This window comes from Macaca mulatta, chromosome 6 (assembly GCF_049350105.2).
Source record: "Macaca mulatta isolate MMU2019108-1 chromosome 6, T2T-MMU8v2.0, whole genome shotgun sequence".
Classification (NCBI taxonomy): Eukaryota; Metazoa; Chordata; class Mammalia; order Primates; family Cercopithecidae; genus Macaca; species Macaca mulatta.
The window spans coordinates 180,317,959-180,333,425 of record NC_133411.1 but is presented as its reverse complement, the minus strand read 5'-3'; positions in this window follow the sequence as shown (position 1 = coordinate 180,333,425).

The following is a 15,467-nucleotide window of genomic DNA, read 5'->3' as shown; positions in this document are numbered from 1 at the left end:
CTGAGGAGCTGCCTGTTCCCCACAGCACACAGTTTGTTGCATATGTTCCAATCTGCCCCGACCCCACCCAAAACTGGAAGTTGAGTCTTAAAGCAGAGACACAGGGAGACTGGAAAATTGTCGAGTCTTGGTGCCCAGCTGTCTAGGCTCAGGGTGAAGAGGTGACCCCCTCATCATAGGTGTTTCCACACAACATTGCCACTGTCTGTGTCTCCTGTTAGACAGTAAGTTCCTTAAGGACCGAGACCTTGTCTTATTCACCGATGAATCAACAAAGTTTAGCAAGCTGTCTGCATGTGGCAAGCATTCAATAATCTTTGCTGTTCTTAAATGAATGAATAATTTAATGAATATTAAGAAAGCATATAAGTTCTGAATCAGAGGACAAGGTTTAAGATTAGCTCTGCTTCTCACTAGCCATGTGACCTTGGACAAGCCTGTTACCTCTCCGAGCCTCAGTTCTCTCATGTATAAAATGGATACAATTCCACACACCTCCCAGGATTGTCGACAGGTTTAAATGAGATAATGGATGTGCAGGGCTTTGTAGACTGTCCAAGTGATGTTCAGAGGGCAATTACTCTCATCACCAAGATAGGAAAGAGGTTGATAATAGGCCTGAATAATACCAATAACAAGCCCACCCTAGCAGATAATTGAGTGAGGATGAAGCAGATGTTGTGTTTGTCCAAAAACAGTTTGTGATTCAATGTCTGTGTTGAAACTTAATTCAAACTAGCTTAGTCAACAAGAAGAATCTGTTGACTCAGGACAGAAAATTTTGGCACTAACTTCAGGTAAGGTGTGATCTGATAGCTTAAGTGATGTCACCAAAGACCTAGTTGCTAAGCACCAAAGATTCAGTAGCCAAACATTAATTGGTGGCTCCATTGCTGAGCACACAGTTAGAACCTAGGACATTTTTGTTCAAAAAAGATAAGCCAAATTGCCCTTAATGTGATATGCAGAACCAATAAAAACTTTTGATGAGTCAGGAATCAGGAACTTTGGTTGCATGAAACAGAAAGAAACATAAGGAAATGTATTGGAAGAAGTGACAGGGAGGTTGGAGAATAAGGCTTGGAAATGGACAGGAATCAGTGATTGGCAGGGCCAGCCAGGTCTGGAAGGACCTTGTAAAGCATTGTAGAGTCCCGGGGTCAATGAAAAGCATGGGGAGATTTAAGCAGGAGGGTAGCATGCTTCCTTTCGTGTTTTAAAAAAATCTCGGCCGGGCGCGGTGGCTCATGCTTGTAATCCCAGCACTTTGGGAGGCCGAGGTGGGCAGATCACGAGGTCAGGAGATCAAGACCATCCTGGCTAACGCAGTGAAACCCCGTCTCTACTAAAAATACAAAAAAAACAAAAACCAAAAATAGCCAGGTGTGGTGGCGGGCGCCTATAGTCCTAGCTACTAGGGAGGCTGAGGCAGGAGAATGGTGGGAACCCAGGAGGCGGAGCTTGCAGTAAGCCAAGATCGCCACTGCACTCTAGCCTGGGCAACACAGCAAGACTCCATCTGGAAAAAAAAAAAAAAAATCGGCCGGGCGCAGTGGCTCACGCCTGTAATCCCAACACTTTGGGAGGCCGAGACGGGCGGATCACGAGGTCAGGAGATCGAGACTATCCTGGCTAACATGGTGAAACCCCGTCTCTACTAAAAAATACAAAAAACTAGCCGGGCGAGGTGGCAGGCGCCTATAGTCCCAGCTACTCGGGAGGCTGAGGCAGGATAATGGCGTGAACCTGGGAGGCGGAGCTTGCAGTGAGCCGAGATCCGGCCACTGCACTCCAGCCTGGGTGACAGAGCGAGACTCCGTCTCAAAAAAAAAAAAAAAAAAATCTCTCTGTGACCGCGCTTGGTGGCTCATACCTGTAATCCCAGCACTTTGGGAGGCCAAGGTGGGTGGATCACCTGAGGTTGGGAGTTCGAGACAGGTCTGACCAACATGGTGAAACCCTATCTCTACTAAAAATAAAAATTTAGCCAGGCGTGGTGGTGCATGCCTGTAATCCCAACTACTCAGGAGGCTGAGGCAGGAGAATCACCTGGGAGGCAGAGGCTGCTGTGAGCCAAGATCGCACCATTACACTCCAGCTCTGGGCAACAAGAGCGAAACTCAATCTCAAAAAAAATTAATTGATTAATTAAATAAATAAATAATAAATAAAAATAAATAAAAATCTCTGGCTGCAGCCTGCTGGAAAGATGGAAGGCAGGACAGGGCAAAAGAAGACTAGAGATGAGTTTGCCACTGTGGTCCAGGTGAGTGATGATGGAGGCACAGATCATGGCCACGTAGAGCTGGAGAGGTCTTGAGAAATGTGAATAAAAAGAGATCAACAGGATATGGAGATGGGATGGGCCAAGAGCCAAGAATGACCAGCAAGGTCCAAGCCTGGCAGCTGGGTGGGCAATGGCACCACTCACTGAAATGGGGGGCATGGAAAAAGGATGGTTTCACCTTGCTGGGTCTTGAGCTGGTGCCATTTGTCCTGCAGAAAGCCTAGGCCAGGCAGCTGGCCCAGGGAACTGGCCAGAGAGGGGCAGGCTGGAGAAGGACGCCCAGTTTGGTATCAGACGTCAGGGTAATTCCAAACTCTTTTGGGTACAGAGTTGGGCCTCCAGAGCCAAGTTCTGGGATGCTCTTTGCCTCTGGCTTCCCGCCATAGGCATCATCTGCAGAGAATATTCAAAGATGTAAACATGATGATTTCATCAAGGTCCGCGCGTTAGGGGACACATGTGCAGGCGATGGCAGCCCATCAAACCGTGGAAATTCTGACCCAGGATGTTGAGACACAACAATATGGAGGCTTCCCTCCCCCGCATCCCCTCTGGCCCGCGCCCAGTTCTCAAAAGTGGTTAATTAATGTAATGAATTATGACAAACGTGGATGGCGCCTCTGATTTGCTGACAGCTGATACAAACAGAGGCGGTGGCCAAGAAACCCAATGCGTACATTACACACACACACACCCCCCACCACCACCACATACAACTCCACCAAAAATAGCTTGCAGCTAGGTTTGTAATTCAGTGACTTTTCCATCTGTACTGGAACGTGGCAAGAAATGACTGCTGCTGCGGCTCAGGGTAAATGAAGAGTTGGAAATATGTTGTCTCCCTGTGTTTTTAAATTATAAAGCCTTTCTTCTCCTCACCTCTGCCTCTCCCTATGACATACAGTCTAGGGTTACCTTTAGCCAACCCTGTATTCAGTGATGAAAGGAAGGGACTCACATTCACTGAGGACCTACTATGTGCCAGGGCTTTGTATGCTAAGTCAGAACTCTTTTGGTTGTAAGCAACAGAACTCCAACTGAATCAGCTTAGGAGAAAACGAAAAAGGGTGGATGTGAAAAGGCCTCTGAAATATTTCATATGATCAAACAAAAATTGAATAGTCGAACTATAAGAAGGACCAGGAGATAGCTAGGGCCAGTGACTCAATCCGCACCAGAGCTGAGGGCCTCCCCACCTTAACATAACATCTATCTATCTATCTATCTATCTATCTATCTATCTATCTATCTATCATCTATCTATCATCTATCTATCTATCTGTCTGTCTATCTATCTATCTATCTACATTTGATTCTCACTAGTCACAGATTCCATATTTGTGAATTCACCTACTTGCCAAAACGTATTTGCAACTCCCAAGTAAATATTCATGGCACTTTCATGGTTGTTCATGGGCATGCATGGAGTGGTGATAATTTTTTTTTTTTTTTTTCTGAGACAGAGTCTCACTCTGTTGCCCAGGCTGGAGTGCAATGGTGCAATCTTGGCTCACTACAGCTTCTGCCTCCTGGGTTCAAGCAATTGTCCGGCCTCAGCCTCCCAAGTAGCTGGGACTACAGGCGCCTGCCACCACGCCCAGCTAATTTTTGTATTTTTAGTAGAGAAGGGGTTTGCCATGTTGGCCAGGCTGGTCTTGAACTCCTGACCTCAGGTGATCCACCCTCCTCAGCCTCCCAAAGTGCTGGGTTTACAGGCGTGAGCCACTGCACCCACCTGTGATAATTTTTTGAGTCATATGATGCACATGTTTCCAGCTAAGGTCAAACAAGGCAATGCTCTGCTTCTTGTTCAGCTCTCATTTTATAAACAAGCATCCTTTTCAAGGTCCATTTAGTGCCACATTTTTATCTGGAGAAGCTTCATCCAGGAGTTACAGTGCTGCTGACCATGTGTTCAGTGTCAATGAATCCATAATATATATTAAATAAAGTGTTTAAACAGAAACACACATACAATGAGGTGTATGTTGATCCATGGATGAAAACGCTGTGACCAGAAGTTCACGGGAACCTAACCCTGTGGTTCCTCTGGGAGCAGTAGGTTGGTGTTCACTAGTTTCATTTGTGGCAACTTTACAGAACATAACTACCACCAGAAATGACAGTCAACTGTATCTCCTGTTTCTCCTTCTCTTGGCCTGCTTCCCTCTCTCCAACTCAGTGTCCGCGGCAGGGCAAGGAACAGGTCGCCAACAGGGGTGCCTCATAGCCTCTGCCACCAGAGAGGGGCTTTTCATGTTTGAAAAATCCAGGACCAGCTGGCGCGGTGGCTCAAGCCTGTAATCCCAGCACTTTGGGAGGCCGAGACGGGTGGATCACGAGGTCAGGAGATCGAGACCGTCCTGGCTAACACAGTGAAACCCCGTCTCTACTAAAAAATACAAAAAACTAGCCGGGCGAGGTGGCGGGCGCCTGCAGTCCCAGCTACTCGGGAGGCTGAGGCGAGAGAATGGCGTAAACCCGGGAGGCAGAGCTTGCAGTGAGCTGAGATCCGGCCACTGCACTCCAGCCTGGGCGACAGAGCGAGACTCCGTCTCAAAAAAAAAAGAAAAAAAAAAAAGAAAAATCCGGGACCAAATCAACTATAGTGGGAGTGGGGGATCTTGTGTGTATACAGGGCGTCTCCTAGTGAAAATACATAAAATTCAGGAACACCAGTTCCTAAAAGAACAGAAGCCTGCTCTCATATGCCTGGAAAAAAGACTGAGCAGACAAACATGTCACTCATTCACACATACACACACACACGTGCACACACACGCACATATTTATTTAATTCTCATTGCACAAGTTTTACTATATCCACATACCACCTGTAACACTACCATCTAGTTTTTCTTAAATTAAGTCTTTATTTTTTTGCTTAAATGTATGTAAAAGGAAAATTTATATTTCTATCATATGTAGAAATTGATCATCAAAATAAACTTGTAACGTTAAAATAAAAAGCAAATGTTAGTCCAGAAGCCATCTGAAATCCTTTCGCCTGAAATTGGCCATATGTTTAGAAACATAGGTTTATGTTTTAGTCTCTGTCTCTGAACTGGGAGCTCTGTTCCAAGGAACCATCTCTCATTCACTGCAGCCCAGCGCAGGACTGGCACATATGAGCATGCAATAAACATTTTATATTTAAGCTCAGGTTTCTGCCACCTGCATCTTCCTCTTACGTATATTGGAGAGGACACTGGTTGAAGAGGAGCCCCTCAAGAGGAATGAAGGGGCCGGGTGAGGTAGCTCATGCCTGTAATCCTGGCACTTTGGGAGGCCTAGGCGGGAGGATCGCTTGAGTCCAGAAGTTTGAGACTGGCTTGGGCAACACAGTGAGACTCCCGTTTCTACAAAAATAAAAATTAAAAATTAACTGAGCTGGTGGTGTTCACCTGTAGTCACAGCTACTTGGGAGGCTAAGGTGGAAGGATTACTTGAGCCCAGGAGGGTGAGGCTGCAGTGAGCCATGATTGCACCATTGCACTCCAGCCTGGGCAACAGAGATCCTCCTCAAAAAAAAGGAGGAATGAAGGGATAGAGAGAGGCAAAGAGGGAATGGAAAGGGGGTGTGCCTAATGGGCTGAATCCTATCTGACCTCTTCTTAGAACTACACCTGCCACAGACCTACTGCCCTCCTGTGTACTTTTCCTGATTCCTCAACATCTTCATCTGGACTGTACCTACTTCCTAAAAAGCTCTCTCTTTTCCCTTCAAGACTCATTCTTCAAATACTACCTCCTCTTCTGTATCAGTTGGGAAGCTTTTTAGCAACACATAACAAAAAACCCAGCTGCAAGAGACTTAACTACAAAAAAAGTTTTGTTATCTGAGACAATGAGAAGGCCCCATATGACTTAATTCAGCAGTAGAACAATATCATCAAGAACTCAAGCTCGTTCCATCACTTTGCTCAGCCATCCTCAGTGTAGCATCTAGCTTTCCTCATGGTCTCAAGATAGCTACAACAGTTCCAGCCCTCACATCCTCACCAAAATGCAGACTCAAAAAAGGAATCATGACTTCCTTGTGTCTGTTTTTAAGAATCATGAAGCCAGACATTGTGGCTCATGCCTGTAATCCCAGCACTTTGAGAGGCTGAGGCAGGCGAATCGCTTGAGCTCAGTAGTGAAAGACCAGCCTGGGTAACATGGCAAAACTCCATCTCTACAACAAATACAAAAAAATTAGCCAAGCATGGTGTGCTTGAGCCCAGGAGGTTGAGGATGCAGTGAGCTGAGATCACGCCACTGCACTCCAGCCTGGGTGACAAAGTGAGACCCTGTCTCAAAAAAAAAAAAAAAGAATCATAAAACTTCTCTAGAAACATGCCCCACCTCCACCACCACCCCTCAGACCCTAGTAGTTTGTTGACCAAAACATGATCACACCCCCCCCCCCCCGTCTGAAGCCAGTTATTGGCACAGGGGCTGCAGTTAGCGTGATGGGCTCTAATGAATCAAGACTCACACCTTGTTTGGGAGGCTGAGGCAGGAGGAGCCTGTGAGCCCAGGGTTCGAGACCAGCCTGGGCAACAAAGCAAGATGCTGTATCTACAAAAAATTTTTAAAAACTTAGTCGAGCATGGCGAAACACACCTGTAGTCCCAGTTACTCGGGAGGCTGAGGCAAGAGGATCTCTTGAGCCTAGGAGTTCAAGGTTGCAGTGAGCCATGATTGCGCCACTGCACCCCAGCCTAGGTGACAGAGAGAGACCCTGTTTCAAAAAAGAAGAAAATAAAAAAACAAAAAAAGACTCACCCTTTGAGGATGACGAGGGTAGGGGGGCAAAGTTTCTCTGAAGTACCTGTCCCCATAGGGGAGCACAGAACCCGAGCCAGGCCCAGTTCTGCAGTGAGAAGCCGACCACATTCTTTTCAATACTTCTCTAAATACCCACCCCTCAGGCCACTTGGATAAAATCCCTCTTTGGTCCATGGGAGCCTCGTGTCTGATGGATTAAAATGTCTCCAGTCTTGTCCCCCTTTCTAGACTCCTCTGCATAAAGACCACTCCACGCCATCTCTCTCCTTTGTCTAGACTTGTTGACTGACTTTGCACTTATCATAGCACAGTGTAATTTATAAATGATCGCTTACTAGTCTGTCTTTGTCGCTAGGCTGTGAGATCCTTCCAGATAGGCCAGAATTGTACTTAGATCTAAGAACCTGGCCCAAGGTAGGTGCCGGGGGAAATGCTAGTTCTATTGAATTTGCTGAAATGAATTGTGAGGCCAAGGGAGAGGGGGAGGAGGAAGAGGGAGAGGGAAGCCAGGAGGAAAGAGAGAAGAGGACAAGGCAGTCAATAAAATACAGGCTTTGGCTGCAGACAAAACAGGGGATGCCTGGAAGAGCCAATTCATTAACCGGGATGGAGATTCTATTGTGGGAAATAATCATTTGTTAGCTTAAATAAACCCTTTTACCTCAATTACATGTAATAGAATACAGAAGTATTGACTCAGCCTGGGGGGGAAGGCAGAAGTTCAAACCTACCACCACTTCACTGGCAGGCACTAATTGCCCCAGGGCTTAGGTCAAAGGTTATTACAGGACTGAAATTGTCAGTGAAAATAAAAGCAGGGCCTCGACTCCTGAATTAGCTAATTGCTCCTCTCCTCTGCTGGCTTTGCCCTGACTTCATTTCTAATAGACGCGCTCTGTGGGCTGGCAGGTCCCCCTGCCCAGCAAGCCACTATTTCCACCTGTCTCCTTGCTAACCCAAACCCACATTCCACTTGGGCCCCTCCTCAGACTGTCTGGAGGTACAGAAAGCAAGTGTCTTAATGCATTAGAGGTTGGCAACAAGAAGGGAATTGAAGCAACTTGGATGAGCTGACTTCTGTCCTCAATCACAATATTACACAAGCGCTATGTTCTTTCTTTCTTTTTCTTTTTTTTCTTTCTTTTGAGACAGAGTCTCACACTATCGCCCGGGCTGGAGTGCAGCGGCGCGATCTTGGCTCACTGCAACCTCCGCCTCCCGGGTTCAAGTGATTCTCCTGCCTCAGCCTCCCAAGTAGCTGGGATTACAGGCGCCCACCACCACACCCAGCTAATTTTGTATTTGTAGTAGAGACAGAGTTTCACTATGTTGGCCAGGCTGATCTCAAACCCCTGACCTCATGAACCGCCCGCCTCGGCCTCCCAAAATGCTGGGATGACAGGCATGAGCCCCCGCACCCGGCCCACATGATGTTCCAGGCACTGTGCAAAGCCAGGTTCCAGCTTTGTGGGTTTCTTTGTGTCTCTGTTTAATCCTCACTAAGTCCTGACACTCTCCGCTAAATTAAACCAGGGCCCTAGGAAAAAGAGCTGATCCCAGGTCAGGGTTGGGAAACGCACAACACATTGAGACCACACGGGACGTCTTTCCACACCAGAAAGCAAAGAAGCCGTCAAAGCACAAAGGCCATGATGACAAAAAGACACAAAAGCCACTTGCAGGAGTCCTCACTGGCCAAAAATTGAAAAATTTGACCTTCAAAAGAACAGTGACTACTGTGGATTGAAACCCATTAAATAAATTTTAAAATCCGGCCGGATGCAGTGGCTCACGCCTGTAATCCCAGCACTTTGGGAAGCCGAGACGGGTGGATCACTTGAGGTTAGGAGTTCATGACCAGCCTGGCCAACATGATGAAATCCCGTCTCTACTAAAAATACAAAAATTAGCTGACCACGGTGGCAGGCGCCTGTATCCCGGCTACTCGGGGGGCTGAGGCACAAGAATCGCTTGAACCCAGGAGGCGGAAGTTTCAGTGAGCGGAGATCACGCCACTGGGCTGTAGAGCAAGATTCAGTCCCTAAATAAACAAATAAATAAATAAATAATTTTAAAATCCAAAAGTTCATAGTGAGACTTAAACAATGCACTCCTCATCTTTGGAGAGTGCTAGTTAACGAATGTTCTGAAAACTGGTAAATAAAGAGAAAGAATCAGGCACTTGTCCTATATTTCCTGTATGAATTGTATCTTGGGGTAACTGAATAGTTGATGGAAAGAAAGTTCTTGTTTTTAGGAAAATCCCAGTCAGTAGACAGTGAAGAGATCATAGAATTTGAAAATTGTCATTTTGCCATCCTCCTGTAATAATGAATTTAGGCCAAAGTTTTTCAGCCTTGGCACAGTTGGTATCTGGGGCCAGACAGTTCCTTGTGGTTGAGGCTGTGCTGTGCACTGCAGGATGTTCGGCAGCGTCCCTGGACTCTCTCCGCTAGATGCCAGTGGCAGTCCCCCAGCCCCCAGTTGTGACAACTGGGGAGTTGGAGACAACCAATGGTGTCTCCACGCACTGCTGAAATGTCCCTGGAGAACAAAATCACCCCAGGTGAGAACCACTGATCCAGGCCACAGTCCTCAATGGCTGCACGGATCATTGGAGCCAAGGTGCTGTGGAACCAAGCCACATGTGAGTCTGAGGCAGCCCATGAGATGCTCAAGGAGGCTGTGGTACCCACCACCACACATCATCAGCCCTGGCCCGAGCATCCCCAGTAGACCAGAAACTCAACGCAAATTCCCCGGTGACATTTCCCCAACCCTTCATTTTTTTCTAACAGAGTTGCCACTCCTGTATGGAAATGATAAGTCCTCCCCAGCTCCTTTTCTGTTTATTTCCCACAGGTTATGTTCTCTCTTAACCACGTGTTTGCACACGTTGCTGCTACTCCCTAGAATGCCTCATCCCCATTTTATTCCTGCCAATGCCTCCTCATTCTTCAGGTCTTCGATGTCTCTTCCTCCAGGAAGCCTTCTCTGACTCCTGTTTTGTACTATCCTTGCCCATTGTTGCTCTTGTCCCAAGTTGTGGTCATTGCTAACTGTCTGTCTCCTCAACAAGACTTGTAGGAGCAGAGACTGTACCAGATTCATTTTTTTTTTAATCTCCAAGGAAACCAGTGTAGAATAGGCACTTAGAAAATGTTCAAGTAGGCCAGGCACAGTGACTCACGCCTGTAATCCCAACACTTTGGGAGGCCGAGGTGGGTGGATGACCTGAGGTCAGGAGTTCGAGACCAGCCTGGCCAACATGGTGAAACCCTGTCTCTACTAAAAATAAAAAAATGACCTGGATATGGTCGTGCATGCCTGTAATCACAGCTACTTGGGAGGCTGAGGCAGGAGAATTGCTTGAACCCAGGAGATAGAGGTTGCAGTGAGCCAAGATCACACCACTGCACTCCAGCCTGGGCAACAGAGAAAGACTCTGTCTCAAAAAAAAAAAGAAAAGAAAAAGAAAGAAAGAAAATGTTGGAAGTAGGAAGGAAGGAGGGAAGAGGGGAGGCCCGAGTTGGTGTAAGCTATAAGCATCTGGATGATCGTCAGAGTGTGAGTGCACAAATGAGAACTAGGAACACAACAGCCTTGACCATCTGATCTCCTTCCCTTCCTGCCTCCAGCTCCCATCGCTCCACTTGCTCCACGCTCCTGTCATGCCACATTTCTGTAAACCTTCATACGGCTTTACTTCTCTCCACCTCTGCATGTGCTGTTCCTTCGGCCTGGGCTGCTCTTCCCGCTTTCTCTTTACAGTTAAAGCTCTATTCAGCCTCCCCAAGTCTCCTGACCCCCAGCTCTCATCCGCTTCCCAGCTAGTCATCACCTCCTCTGTGCATCCAAAGCTTTAGGTTCTGCCTCTCCACCTTCCTCTCTTGCTGCCTCAAAGTCCACCTGTTTCCAGCACTCAGCTGTGAGCTCCCCAAGGGCTACCTCTTGACACACCCACAAGGGACTGTGCTGAGGCACCTCTGTGCTCCCAGGGCCCAGGAAAATGTTTTCTAGGTTGATGCTGTGCATCTATGTGTGCATGTAGACCATCGAAGCATGGATTTGACTAGAGTGGGCTCTTCACATTTTTTTACTCATGAACTCCCTTAAATAATTTTGAAAACTGTGTATTTTAGTAGAATCCATCTCATACTCAATTAAGTTCATCTAAATCAAATAAATATTCACTGAGAATGAATATATGAGCAGTGATGAGTGAGAGAAAATAAGATTTACACCCAAGTTTTTAAAAAGTGAGTGTGGATTTATAGTAGCCAGTAATCTTTTTGCACAAGTTAAGTGAAAATATTCCCCTCACAAATCAGAATAAATGTTCAAGAATTTACAAAACACAAACTTCAGCTAGGCGCGGTGGCTCACGTCTGTGATCCCAGCACTTTGGGAGGTTGAGGCAGCAGGTCACCCGAGGTCAGGAGTTTGAGACCAAACTGACCAACATGGCAAAACCCTGCCTGCACTAAAAATACAAAAATTAGCCGAGTGTGCTGATGCATGCCTGTAAACCCAGCTACTTGAGAAGCTGAGGAGGGGGACTCGCTTGAACCCGGGAGGCAGAAGATGCAATGAACAGAGATTGCACCATGGCACCATTGCACTCCAGCCTGGGCGACAGAGCAAGGCTCCGTCAAAAAAAAAACAAAAACCACAAACTTCCCTCCAAGACAGGATCATTTACTCAACAATGACCAGTAGACAGCAAGTTTGAAAGATTTTACCTCCTTCTCTTTAGAATTGGACAAAATACTTTACAGAGATATAAAGCAAGGAAGGGATGGATAAGAAAATGCTCCAGGCATTCCTCGTTCCCAGCATGCTGTCTCCAAATCTTAAACATTGTGATTCTGAGATGATTTTGTTGGTCAGCAGGTAGGTAGGTAGGTAGGTGGATGGACAGATAGATTGATGGATGGATGGATGGATGAGAAAGTCAGAGAGAGAGAGAGAGAGAGAGAGAGAGCATGGTATGTAGCCATGAGTTTGTGTCCCTGAATGAGTTACTCCTACTGCCAATATTTCTCTTGCTATCATAAGACCCTCCCTTAGTAGTGAATACTGAATGCATTCCAGGACAATATTTGGGGAATGAAAGACACACGGTAACTCAAGAAAAACTGTCAATATTCCCCCCATCTGACTGTACAATATACCTGAATTCAGAGGAGCTCAACATGGGCCAAAACAGGGGCTGCATTTTGCCCTGAGCCCTTACCATGAATGCGTGGCACCAGGATTCAAGGGAGCTCCCCACACTGAGATGGGCCCTGTATTCCATAGTCTGGAGTTTTCTGCCCCTCAGGGAACACACACAGTGAAATGCGGGGCCAGTAAGAGGCATACCTTTCCATTGTAAAATGCAGCAGAGTATTGTGCAAAGTGGGTGGAAGAGGAAACATATCCAGTCAGAGGGGCGTTCTGCAGCAGATGGGTTAGGAAGGAGCTCTTGGAATATGTACACGGATTCCCTAAGATGACAGTATCCATGTGCCTCTTGGCCTGGGACTAGAACACACCCTTGTATGGCGATACTGTACAAAGAAGGCGGGAGCATGCGTGTAAAAGAAGGGCGCAGAACAGTGGTTCTCAAAAGGTGATCCCAGACCAGCAACATCAGGATCTTTCGAGAACTTGCTAGAAATGCAAATTCTCGGGTCTACCTTAGATATTTAAGCAGAAGTTGTAGGGGTGGGCCCCCGCAATCTGTGTGTTCTCGAGCTCTCCTGGGGACTGATGCACATTCGAGTGAGAACCTCTGGTATAGACCTCTCTTGCTTTTGTGATCACCCCTTCTTCTGGTAACGACACTTCCATATTCCTAGCGGAAGCCACCCGCTCCCACTTTCAGACCTTAGAGTTGGGTAAAATTGGCTTATCCCTTCCCCAGCCCGGCTCCAGGGACTGGCCCATGTCCTAGGCCTGGACACTTAAACTGTTCTGTCTCCCTCATCCCAGTGACTGACGTAAGAGTACTCAAGAGAGCGGGTTAAACCAATCAGAGTCCACCCGGGGACTTTTACTGGAGCCTCTGGGAAAGATATGTTCTCTTTCTGCTGAAGTTATTAGTGAGCCTAGAACAGCAGGGAAAGCCTTCCTGAGGATAAAGCCAATACAGCAGAAAGCAAGGAGAGGAGAGTGAGCACCTGGATCCAGCTTTGCCTGAAGCCAGAGGACTGTGCACTTTTCTGTTCCATAAGCCAATACATGTCCTTATTGGTTTAAGTCGGTTTTCATGTGTTTCTGTCACTTGCAGCCAAAAGAATCCTGAATAGCAGAGGAACAGGAGTGAAGGTGCAGAAGGGGAGAAGAAGCAGGTTCTGGAACCTGGTAGACATGGCTTCACCACTTAATAACTGTGACTTTGAGCAAGTCACCTTGCCTCTCGGATCTTCCGTCCTTATGCAAGACAGGAGTCACACCAGCTCCTGGTGTGGCGATTGGTGGGGCGCTGTTCCATGTCATAATAGTCACCCGCGGGATATCGGGAGTCACACAGATGGCCTTGAGCAAGTGACCTCCCTTCTGTTTGCCGGTTTCCTCATCGGTAGGAAGCAGATTAAAAATAAGTATCCAGGAGGATTGTGGTGGGAATTAAGTGAGAGAATTGGGGGAAGGCCCCCGCCAAGCTGGTACTGGAAAGAGACTGAGGGTCTGTGACAGTCTTTTTAAATCGGCTGCACCTCCAACCCACCCCAGAGGGTGGATGACACGGGGGCCTGCAGCTGCAGCGGTCAGCCTGGGAGACTGAAGAGCAGCGCAGAAATTCTAGCAAGTGCTAATTGGGTCGTGAAGCTGCCCTGGGGACGGGAGGGGATGCCTGATTAATGGCTGCTTGCTCTGCAGGGGGTCACACACCGGGGCTACCTGCCGCCTTCCCTCCTTGCCAGAGCTGGAAACCTCAGCCAGGAAGCCAGGCCGTCTTGGGACAGCAAGGGTGAGCCTTGCCGCCATCTGGTCCCCAATTCGACTGCCTAATGTTTGTAACAGACCTGCAAGCTAATTGCATGGTCGGGGAGCAGCCTTCACATCTTTAGCACCTAATTCACTATTGTTCTTTGGGAGCCCCAATCCTGCTGCTGTGGAGGGAGGGTTCTGCCCCATTTATGGGGCTTTCAAGCCCGGGGCCATCCCAGCCTGGCCTTGTTAGGCTCCAGCTGGGCAGGCAGGCAGGAGGGCATCCCCTCAACGTCCCGCAGACAGCCTGGGGCTGTGCCTTCCCACACCTGTAACTCACCTGGCTGGCACTGGCAGTATACTCCCAAAACACAGCCTCTCCCACTCGTCATGGGAAAGGCCTCCCCACCCACCCTGGTAGGGCCACTTGCTTGTCTGGCCCTCAGTTTTGGAGCTTTATTCCCCCACTCCACCCCCAGCAAAGGCAGGGATGGAGAAGAACGCTGGGAAGGTGAAAAATGGAAACAGGGAGGTCTGGGTTCAAATCTCAGCTCAGTCACTTTCTACCATGGAACCTGGGCCAATTACATTCTCTAAGGGCCTCAGTTTTCCCATCTCCAAAATTTACATCCTAACGTCTATCTTGCCAGGTTCTTGTGTCAATCAAATGAGATCAGAGTAACAACTAAGAGAGGAAGAGCTGATCAAGCACGGTGGCTCACGCCTGTAATCCCAGCACTTTCGGAGGCCGAGGCGGGCAGATCACGAGGTCAAGAGATGGAGGCCATCCTGGCCAACATGGTGAAACCCTGTCTGTACTAAAAATACAAAAATTAGCTGGGCGTGGTGGCATGCGCCTATAGTCCCAGCTACTTGGTAGACTGAAGCAGGAGAATCGCTTGAACCCAGGAGGCGGAGGTTGCAGTGAGCCAAGATCACACCACTGCACTCCAGCCTGGGCTACAGAGCGAGACTACGTCTCAAAAAAAAAAAAAAGAAAAGAAAAGAGAGCAAAGAGCTTCCTCTGCCCCAGGAACCGTCCACTAGAAGCTGGATGTGTGCACATCAAGGGGGCTATAAAGCAGGAGGGCAAGGGGTGGCCATAGGGAGAGGACTCTGGGTCCAAACAACGCATAGGGTCGGGGAGGTGGGGAGAGTGCCCTTGTCCCTAAATCCACTTCTGTCCCAGATTCAGGGGCCCTTCGCCACCATACTTGCCTGCCTGCCCCTTGAAATGCTAGGGCAAGGTTCAATCTTCACTCACCTCCTGCACCATTATAGGGCTGGCGGGGTGGATGGTGAGGGCCTCTCCCCACTGCCCTCTGCTGCAAATTTGGGAAGGGTGAGAAGGGCCTGGCTGGCCACTGAAGGGGCCCCTGACTCACCCCACCCACTATCATTCCTATGAACTGGTCATCTAATGGGCTCTGTCATTGACTCACTGGGGGACCTGGAGGAAGTCGCTTCCTCTCTGTGGGTCTCGGCTCCCTCC